The sequence below is a fragment of the Oncorhynchus kisutch genome, linkage group LG17 (assembly GCF_002021735.2).
Source record: "Oncorhynchus kisutch isolate 150728-3 linkage group LG17, Okis_V2, whole genome shotgun sequence".
In the NCBI taxonomy this organism is placed as follows: domain Eukaryota; kingdom Metazoa; phylum Chordata; class Actinopteri; order Salmoniformes; family Salmonidae; genus Oncorhynchus; species Oncorhynchus kisutch.
The window spans coordinates 88,043,600-88,054,374 of NC_034190.2; the positions used below are offsets into that span (position 1 = coordinate 88,043,600).

At 46.8% G+C, this 10,775-nt stretch overlaps 1 pseudogene; it reads right to left on the minus strand.

Moving 5' to 3' along the window:
• Positions 1 to 9,852: 9,852 nt before the first annotated feature.
• The window catches only part of LOC109882994 (V-type proton ATPase subunit S1-like), a 32,136-nt pseudogene continuing 31,213 nt past the window's right edge, over positions 9,853 to 10,775 (minus strand).

The following is a 10,775-nucleotide window of genomic DNA, read 5'->3' on the forward strand; positions in this document are numbered from 1 at the left end:
CCAGTAGATCACATGTCAGTACATAAACACAACCAGTAGATCACATGTCAGTACATACACACAACCAGTAGATCACATGTCAGTACATAAACACAACCAGTAGGTCACATGTCAGTACATAAACACAACCAGTAGATCACATGTCAGTACATAAACACAACCAGTAGATCACATGTCAGTACATAAACACAACCAGTAGATCACATGTCAGTACATAAACACAACCAGTAGATCACATGTCAGTACATAAACACAACCAGTAGATCACATGTCAGTACATAAACACAACCAGTAGATCACATGTCAGTACATAAACACAACCAGTAGATCACATGTCAGTACATAAACACAACCAGTAGATCACATGTCAGTACATACACACAACCAGTAGATCACATATCAGTACATAAACACAACCAGTAGATCACATGTCAGTACATAAACACAACCAGTAGATCACATGTCAGTACATAAACACAACCAGTAGATCACATGTCAGTACATACACACAACCAGTAGATCACATATCAGTACATAAACACAACCAGTAGATCACATGTCAGTACATAAACACAACCAGTAGATCACATGTCAGTACATAAACACAACCAGTAGGTCACATGTCAGTACATACACACAACCAGTAGATCACATATCAGTACATAAACACAACCAGTAGATCACATGTCAGTACATAAACACAACCAGTAGATCACATGTCAGTACATAAACACAACCAGTAGGTCACATGTCAGTACATAAACACAACCAGTAGATCACATGGGTGTTGCTTTATTAAATTTTTTAAAACCAGGTTTGCTGTTCAGTTGCGCTAAGATGGAAAGGAGTTCCATGCTCTGTATGTTTCCTTGAATTTGTTCTGGACCTGGGGACTGTGAAAATACCCCTGGTGGCATAAGGTGTGTGTGTCAGTGCTGTGTGTAAGTTGACTATGCAAACAATTTGGAATTTCCAACACAATGTTTTTTTATAAAAATAAGAAGTAACTTACTCTTTCCTCAAGTCTCAGCCAAGAGAGACTGGCCAAGAGAGACTGGCCAAGAGAGACCGGCCAAGAGAGACCGGCCAAGAGAGCCCGGCCAAGAGAGACCGGCCAAGAGAGACCGGCCAAGAGAGACTGGCCAAGAGAGACCGGCCAAGAGAGACCGGCCAAGAGAGCCCGGCCAAGAGAGACCGGCCAAGAGAGACCGGCCAAGAGAGACTGGCATACATAGTATTAATATTAGCCCTCTGATTACAAGAGCAAGACGTGCTGCTCTGTTCTGGGCCAACTGCAGCTTGACTTGCAGCTTGACTTGGTTTTTCTGCATCACTTGACCATATGACTGGATAATAGTCAAGATAAACTAGAGTCTGCAGGACTTGTTTTGTGGAGTGAGGTGTCAAAAAAGCAGAGCATTTATTACAGAGGGCAGCAGGTGGCCTAGTGGTTAGAGCGTTGGGCCAGTATCCCCGAGCTGACATGGTAAGAATCTGTTGTTCTGCCCCTGAACACGGCAGTTAACCCATTGTTCCTAGGCCATCATTGTAAATACGTTCTCACTTGCCTAGTTAAATAAAGGTTAAAAAAAATGACAGATCTCTCACCATTTTTACAACCATTAAATCTATATGTTTTGACCATAACAGTTTACAAGGAATGACTTTAGCTTCCCTCCAGGCCATTTTTTCCAGAAGTTTACTAAGGTTGGTAACAGGCTGATTGGTCAGCTATTTGAGCCAGTAAAGGGGGCTTTACTATTCTTGGGTAGCAGAATGACTTTAGCTTCCCTCCAGGCCTGAGGGAACACACTTTATAGTAGGCTTTAATTGAAGATATGGCAAATGGTAGTGACAATATCGTCCACAATTTTCCTCAGTAATTTTACATCCAAGTTGTCAGACTCCGGTGGCTTGTCATTGTTGATAGACAACAATCATTTGTTCACCTCTTCCTCACTGACTTTACGGAATTCAAAAGTACAATTCTAGTCTTTCATAATTTGGTCTGAAATACTTAGATGTGTAGTGTCAGTGTTTGTTGCTGGCATGTCATCCCTAAGTTTGCTTATCTTGCCAATGTAAAAGTCATTAAAGTGGTTGGCAATATCAGTGTTTTTTGTGATGAATGAGCCATCTGATTCAATAAATGATAGAGCCGAGTTAGCTTTTTTTCCCCCAAAATGTAATTTAAGGTGCTCCAAAACGTTTTACTATCATTCTTGATATAATTCACCTTTGTTTCATAGTATAGTTTATTTTTGATTTAGCTTAGTGAAATGATTTCTCAATTTGCCGTAAGTTTGCCAATCAGTTGCAGACTTATTTCCCATTACTTTTGCCCCCACGACCATACAATTTTTCAATTCCTCATCAATCCAAGGGGATTTAACAGTTTTTACAGTAATTTCCTTAATGGGTGCGTGCTTATCAGTAGCTGGAATAAGCAATTACATAACTGCGTCAAGTGTAGCGTCTGGTTGCTCCTCATTACACACCACAGACCAGGAGCGTCTGGTTGCTCCTCATTACACACCACAGACCAGGAGCGTCTGGTTGCTCCTCATTACACACCACAGACCAGGAGCGTCTGGTTGCTCCTCATTACACACCACAGACCAGGAGCATCTGGTTGCTCCTCATTACTCACCACAGACCAGCAGCATCTGGTTGCTCCTCATTACACACCACAGACCAGGAGCGTCTGGTTGCTCCTCATTACACACCACAGACCAGGAGCGTCTGGTTGCTCCTCATTAAACACCACAGACCAGCAGCGTCTGGTTGCTCCTCATTACACACCACAGACCAGCAGCGTCTGGTTGCTCCTCATTACACACCACAGACCAGCAGCGTCTGGTTGCTCCTCATTCCACACCACAGACCAGCAGCGTCTGGTTGCTCCTCATTACACACCACAGACCAGCAGCGTCTGGTTGCTCCTCATTACACACCACAGACCAGCAGCGTCTGGTTGCTCCTCATTCCACACCACAGACCAGCAGCGTCTGGTTGCTCCTCATTCCACACCACAGACCAGCAGCGTCTGGTTGCTCCTCATTACACACCACAGACCAGCAGCGTCTGGTTGCTCCTCATTACACACCACAGACCAGCAGTGTCTGGTTGCTCCTCATTACACACCACAGACCAGCAGTGTCTGGTTGCTCCTCATTACACACCACAGACCAGCAGCGTCTGGTTGCTCCTCATTACACACCACAGACCAGCAGCGTCTGGTTGCTCCTCATTACACACCACAGACCAGCAGTGTCTGGTTGCTCCTCATTACACACCACAGACCAGCAGTGTCTGGTTGCTCCTCATTACACACCACAGACCAGCAGCGTCTGGTTGCTCCTCATTACACACCACAGACCAGCAGCATCTGGTTGCTCCTCATTACACACCACAGACCAGCAGCGTCTGGTTGCTCCTCATTACACACCACAGACCAGGAGCGTCTGGTTGCTCCTCATTACTCACCACAGACCAGCAGCGTCTGGTTGCTCCTCATTACACACCACAGACCAGGAGCGTCTGGTTGCTCCTCATTACACACCACAGACCAGGAGCGTCTGGTTGCTCCTCATTAAACACCACAGACCAGCAGCGTCTGGTTGCTCCTCATTACACACCACAGACCAGCAGCGTCTGGTTGCTCCTCATTCCACACCACAGACCAGCAGCGTCTGGTTGCTCCTCATTCCACACCACAGACCAGCAGCGTCTGGTTGCTCCTCATTACACACCACAGACCAGCAGCGTCTGGTTGCTCCTCATTACACACCACAGACCAGCAGTGTCTGGTTGCTCCTCATTACACACCACAGACCAGCAGTGTCTGGTTGCTCCTCATTACACACCACAGACCAGCAGTGTCTGGTTGCTCCTCATTACACACCACAGACCAGCAGCGTCTGGTTGCTCCTCATTACACACCACAGACCAGCAGCGTCTGGTTGCTCCTCATTACACACCACAGACCAGCAGCGTCTGGTTGCTCCTCATTACACACCACAGACCAGCAGCGTCTGGTTGCTCCTCATTACACACCACAGACCAGCAGCGTCTGGTTGCTCCTCATTACACACCACAGACCAGCAGTGTCTGGTTGCTCCTCATTACACACCACAGACCAGCAGCGTCTGGTTGCTCCTCATTACTCACCACAGACCAGCAGTGTCTGGTTGCTCCTCATTACACACCACAGACCAGCAGCGTCTGGTTGCTCCTCATTACTCACCACAGACCAGCAGTGTCTGGTTGCTCCTCATTACACACCACAGACCAGCAGCGTCTGGTTGCTCCTCATTACACACCACAGACCAGCAGCGTCTGGTTGCTCCTCATTACACACCACAGACCAGCAGCGTCTGGTTGCTCCTCATTACACACCACAGACCAGCAGCGTCTGGTTGCTCCTCATTACACACCACAGACCAGCAGCGTCTGGTTGCTCCTCATTACACACCACAGACCAGCAGCGTCTGGTTGCTCCTCATTACACACCACAGACCAGCAGCGTCTGGTTGCTCCTCATTACACACCACAGACCAGCAAATATTATTTACATCATCAACATATGAATCACTACAAAACTTATTGTATGACCTCTTATACACTATATTAGGCCTTTGGACCTTTGGTTTTCCTGGCTTCCATATCGTCCAATGGATGTGGAGACCTTCCATCCTCTCAGGGGAATGTATGAATTATGGTTGGATCAGATTCACTGTTATAATCATTGGTCAGTACAGAGAATTAAGTAAAACCACAAGTCCAAATCCCTATCTCCATCCATGGCTAATTTAGGAAAGGGACAATTTTAGCTAGCTAGTTAACCACTGGAGGAAACAACTCAACGAGATGCAAGTTGTTGCCGTATTGTTCTTGATGTGATGTGATTGGAGTGAAGCCAAATCCAAACGGGCTTCCCTTGATACTTTGTTTTGGTGCACCAGGACCATTCACAGTTCAGCTCAAAGCTGATTGGCTATTATTATATACTTTGTTATCAAGGGAGGCAAAATGCTCGCTGGCTTTCCTTGCTGTCAATGGTACAGACGGCAACAATGTCATACTGATTTTGACCACACAGCATCAGATAGATGGCCTACACGTGCCTACTCGTAGACAGAGGAGTGGTTTCGCTCACTTGGATGCTTTTTCCGGTGAGATACATTCAGCAAATTGAAGGACAATTATGAAACACAGACGCACTTCTCAGTAGTTGGTATTCAGACATACGTTATGTAGGTGCATAAGGGGCTCTGCAGGTCCCTTGTGCTGAATACATTTAATTAAACCGCTGAAAACCCTGCCACTTCGTTGGCCAACACATTTTCTCAATGGAGTTTTCATTCAATAAGGGTTTCAGTATGTTTATCTAAAACCATCTCTTTAATTCAAACATTTCTCAATACTCACTAGAATATGTGGAGAGAAGGGTTCATACATACTTCAGATTATGTGGAGAGAAGGGTTCAGAATATGTGGAGAGAAGGGTTCAGAATATGTGGAGAGAAGGGTTGAGAATATGTGGAGAGAAGGGTTCAGAATATGTGGAGAGAAGGGTTGAGAATATGTGGAGAGAAGGGTTCAGAATATGTGGAGAGAAGGGTTCAGAATATGTGGAGAGAAGGGTTCAGAATATGTGGAGAGAAGGGTTGAGAATATGTGGAGAGAAGGGTTGAGAATATGTGGAGAGAAGGGTTCAGAATATGTGGAGAGAAGGGTTCAGATTATGTGGAGAGAAGGGTTCAGAATATTCTGAATCAATTCAAATAAATCAAATCAAAGTTTTTTTTGCTGAATACAACAGACCTTATAGTGAAATGCTTACTTACGAGCTCTTAACTTAACCAACAACAAGATAGAAAGTAAAAATAATAAATAAAAGTAACAAGTCATTAAAAAGCAGCAGTAAATAACAAGAGCGAGACGATACAAAGGGGGGTACCGGTACAGAGTCTATGACTAGGCTGTCTCGTTGCTGTCGGTGATCAGGCCCACCACTGTTGTGTCATCGGCAAACTTAATGATGGTGTTGGAGTCGTGCCTGGCCGTGCAATCATGAATGAACAGGGAGTACAGGAGGGGACTGAGCACGCACCCCTGAGAGGCCCCATGTTGAGGATCAGCGTGGCAGATGTGTTATTACCTACCCTCACCACCTGGGGGTTGCCAGTCAGGAAGTCCAGGATCCAGTTGCAGAGGGAGGGGTTTAGTCCCAGGGTCCTTAGCTTAGTGATGAGCTTTGAGGACACTATGGTGTTGAACGCTGAGTTGTAGTCAATGAATAGCATTCTCACATAGGTGTTAATTTTGTCCAGGTGGGAAATGAGTGCAGTAGAGATTGCATCATCTGTGGATCTGAATGACAGAAAGCCATGCAAATAAATGCATATTCATCTTCTGTTCAGCACCAATTGGTAGATTTAAAAATACTCTGGTCTTGTATATTATTTAAGGTTAGGAAAGTTTTTTTGAATCCATTAGATATTGGAAGGTGAGAAAAGTGTACAATAAGGTTTGAACAGTATAACTCTACCCTGATCCTCACTGATCCTAGAACTGTAATAGGGGTTAAACAGTAGTCCTGATCCTCACTGATCATAGAACTGTAATAGGGGTTAAACAGTAGTCCTGTAACTCTACCCTGATCCTCACTGATCCTAGAACTGTAATAGGGGTTAAACAGTAGTCCTGTAACTCTACCCTGATCCTCACTGATCCTAGAACTGTAATAGGGGTTGAACAGTAGTCCTATAACTCTACCCTGATCCTCACTGATCCTAGAACTGTAATAGGGGTTAAACAGTAGTCCTGTAACTCTACCCTGATCCTCACTAATCATGGAACTGTAATAGGGGTTAAACAGTAGTCCTGATCCTCACTGATCATAGAACTGTAATAGGGGTTAAACAGTAGTCCTATAACTCTACCCTGATCCTCACTGATCATAGAACTGTAATAGGGGTTAAACAGTAGTCCTGTAACTCTACCCTGATCCTCACTGATCCTAGAACTGTAATAGGGGTTAAACAGTAGTCCTATAACTCTACCCTGATCCTCACTGATCCTAGAACTGTAATAGGGGTTGAACAGTAGTCCTGTAACTCTACCCTGATCCTCACTGATCCTAGAACTGTAATAGGGGTTAAACAGTAGTCCTATAACTCTAAACTGATCCTCACTAATCATAGAACTGTAATAGGGGTTAAACAGTAGTCCTATAACTCTACCCTGATCCTCACTAATCATGGAACTGTAATAGGGGTTGACCAGTAGTCCTATAAATCTACCCTAATCCTCACTAATCATGGAACTGTAATAGGGGTTAAACAGTAGTCCTGTAACTCTACCCTGATCCTCACTGATCCTCACTAATCATAGAATATATTGAAGTATCAAAAGTAAATGTATAAAGTTTCAAATTCCTTATCTGGAAACCAGATGGCACAATTTCAACTTAGAAACAAAGCATTTGTGTTTAGTGAGTGGATAGCATGGGATGTTCTCTGTTTAGTGAGTGGATAGCATGGGATGTTCTCTGTTTAGTGAGTGGATAACATGGGATGTTCTCTGTTTAGTGAGTCCTCCAGATCAGAGGCAGTAGGGATGACCAGGGATGTTCTCTGTTTAGTGAGTCCTCCAGATCAGAGGCAGAGGCATGACCAGGGATGTTCTCTGTTTAGTGAGTCCTCCAGATCAGAGGCAGTAGGGATGACCAGGGATGTTCTCTGTTTAGTGAGTCCTCCAGATCAGAGGCAGTATGTTCTCTTGATAAGTGTGTGCATTTGACCAGTTCTGTCCTGCTAAGCATTCAAAATGTAACAAGTATTTTTGGATGTCAGGGAAAATGTATGGAGTAAAAAGTACATCATCGTCTTTATGAATGTAGTGAAGTAAAAGTAAAAATGTAAATAGTAAAGTACAGATACACAAAAAACATTAAAGTAATTTTACTTAAGAAACCCTTCACACCACTGCTGGTAGTGTGCAGCCCGAATAGAGCCCGAATAGAGCCCGAATAGAGCCCGAATAGAGCCCGAATAGAGCCCGAATAGAGCCCGAATAGAGCTCGAATAGAGCCCGAATAGAGCCCGAATAGAGCCCGAATAGAGCTCGAATAGAGCCCGAATAGAGCCCGAATAGAGCCCGAATAGAGCTCGAATAGAGCCCGAATAGAGCCCGAATAGAGCTCGAATAGAGCCCGAATAGAGCCCGAAGCAGCATATAGACTGGGATTCACCCTGAACCATGTTTAGGCAGCGTCTTTATTTACAATATTCTGAAAAGTGAAAACATACCTGTGTGTGTGTGGGGGAATCACAGAAGCACAACAGTAGCACAGGACCGGAGACATTGTTATAATAGATTAATCCTCTACGAATGATAGATGACCAGACAACAGCCTCTTCAGTTCAACAGGAAGTCAATTTAACAGCATCATCAGTAACATCCAACTTAAATAAACCACAGAACAATCAATAAATCAATAACAGAAACACCTCTCCTTGTTCACAGTAAACACAGAGGGTCATCTAACCCTCTGGTCATCACCCCCCTCCCTCCCTAACCTCTGACCCCTAATACCTGACTGTCTGGTCAAGAGGTGTGTCCAGAACATTCTGACCTGATCCATGGGGGTCTCAACATTCCCTCGTAGCAACATTTAACTGTTAAGTCACATTGTAAACTTCATAGTAACATTTATGTATTGATGTAACTTCATGGTACCACTGTGTCCCTTCAGTTCCATTGAAGCATAGAATAACTCCCTGTTACACTGCACACATCTAAAAACACACTAAACAACCCCAGTGAAACCCAGTCTGCTACTGAAATGTCACCCTACCAGGCTCCGTAGGGCCACACCCATAGGGCTCTGGTTAAAAGTAGTGCACTATATAGGGAATAGGGTGCCATAGGGCTCTGGTTAAAAGTAGTGAACTATATAGGGAATAGGGTGCCATAGGGCTCTGGTTAAAAGTAGTGCACTATATAGGGAATACGCCATTTCAGAAGCAGTCCTAGTTGACCTATACACTACTACCCTAGGCTGCTATAGACACAATCACAAGGTCAAACACGTTTTACTAATAAAATACACATCATAGAGCTGCTATTCATGTAGAGTACAACATGGGCTGATAATAATAACATCATAGAGCTGCTATTCATGTAGAGTACAACATGGGCTGTATTGACTAAACATGATCATTTAGAATCTTTACAGTAAGTTAACAAAAACGATGGACAGACGCACTCTTCCCTTCAGTAACAGAAATATTCGGCCCCTATCCCCCTCCTCCGGCCCCTATCCCACTCCTCCGGGCTTTATCCCCCTCCTCCGGCCCCTATCCCCCTCCTCCGGCCCGTATCCCCCTCCTCCGGCCCCTATCCCACTCCTTCTGCCCGTATCCCCCTCTCCTATCCCCCTCCTCCGGCCCCTATCCCCTTCCTCCGGCCCCTATCCCCCTCCTCCGGTCCGTATCCCCCTCCCCTATCCCCCTCCTCCGGCCCGTACCCCCATCCTTCTGCCCCTATCCCCCTCCTCCGGCCCCTATCCCCCTCCCGTATCCCCCTCTTCCGGCCCCTATCCCCCTCCTCCGGCCCCTATCCCCCTCCCCTATCCCCCTCCTCCGGCCTGTATCACCCTCCTCCGGCCCCTATCCCCCTCCCGTATCCCCCTCTTCCGGCCCCTATCCCCCTCCTCCGGCCCCTATCCCCCTCCTCCGGCCCCTATCCCCCTCCTCCGGCCTGTATCCCCCTCCTTCGGCCCCTATCCCCCTCCCCTATCCCCCTCCTCCGGCCCCTATCCCCCTCCTCCGGCCCCTATCCCCCTCCTCCGGCCCCTATCCCCCTCCTCCCGCCCCTATTCCCCTCCCTCGGCCCCTATCCCCCTCTTCATTCCATTAATTTTCATGCGTTGAGTGGTCTGGTTGCTATAGTGACTAAAGGAATGATCTCAACAAGTAGTGTAAGGTGTGTGTGTGTGTTTGGGGCATTATTTGCTTGTGGTATATGTGTTAGTCAGTCTGTGGTACGGAGATAGCAGGTCCCTTGGGGTCATCAAAACGGTCCATGGTGTGTAGCTGCATGATCATATGGAGGCCGTAGGTCAGGATCATGAGCATCAGTAGACTGGTGAGCAGTCCCATCCAGATACCAGGACTGAAGAACCCTGCACAGTCACTGGCATAGGAGAATTCGCCCCCTGCCACGTTGAAACCCTGGATCTAGAGGGGGGTGGGGAGACGGGAGAGAATGATAGAGGGGGGTGGGGGAGAAGAGAGAGAGAGAGGACATGGGAGAGAGATGGGAGGTGGAGAGAAAGAGGGGAGACAGGAGAGAGAGATGGGGGGGTGGGGAGAGAAAGAGGGGAGACAGGAGAGAGTGATAGAGGGGGGGGGGGTGGGGAGAAGAGAGAGAGAGAGGACATGGGAGAGGGGGGAGGTGGTGAGAGAGAGGGGAGAGAGATGGGGAGGTGGTGAGAGAGAGGGGAGAGAGATGGGGAGGTGGTGAGAGAGAGGGGAGAGAGATGGGGAGGTGGTGAGAGAGAGGGGAGAGAGATGGGGGGGTGGGGAGAGAGGGGAGAGAGATGGGGAGGTGGTGAGAAAGAGGGGAGACAGGAGAGAGTGATAGAGGGGGGGGGGGTGGGGGAGAAGAGAGAGAGGGGAGAGAGATGGGGGGGTGGGGAGAGAGAGGGGAGACAGGAGAGAGTGATAGAGGGGGGGTGGGGGAGAAGAGAGAGAGAGAGAGAGAGA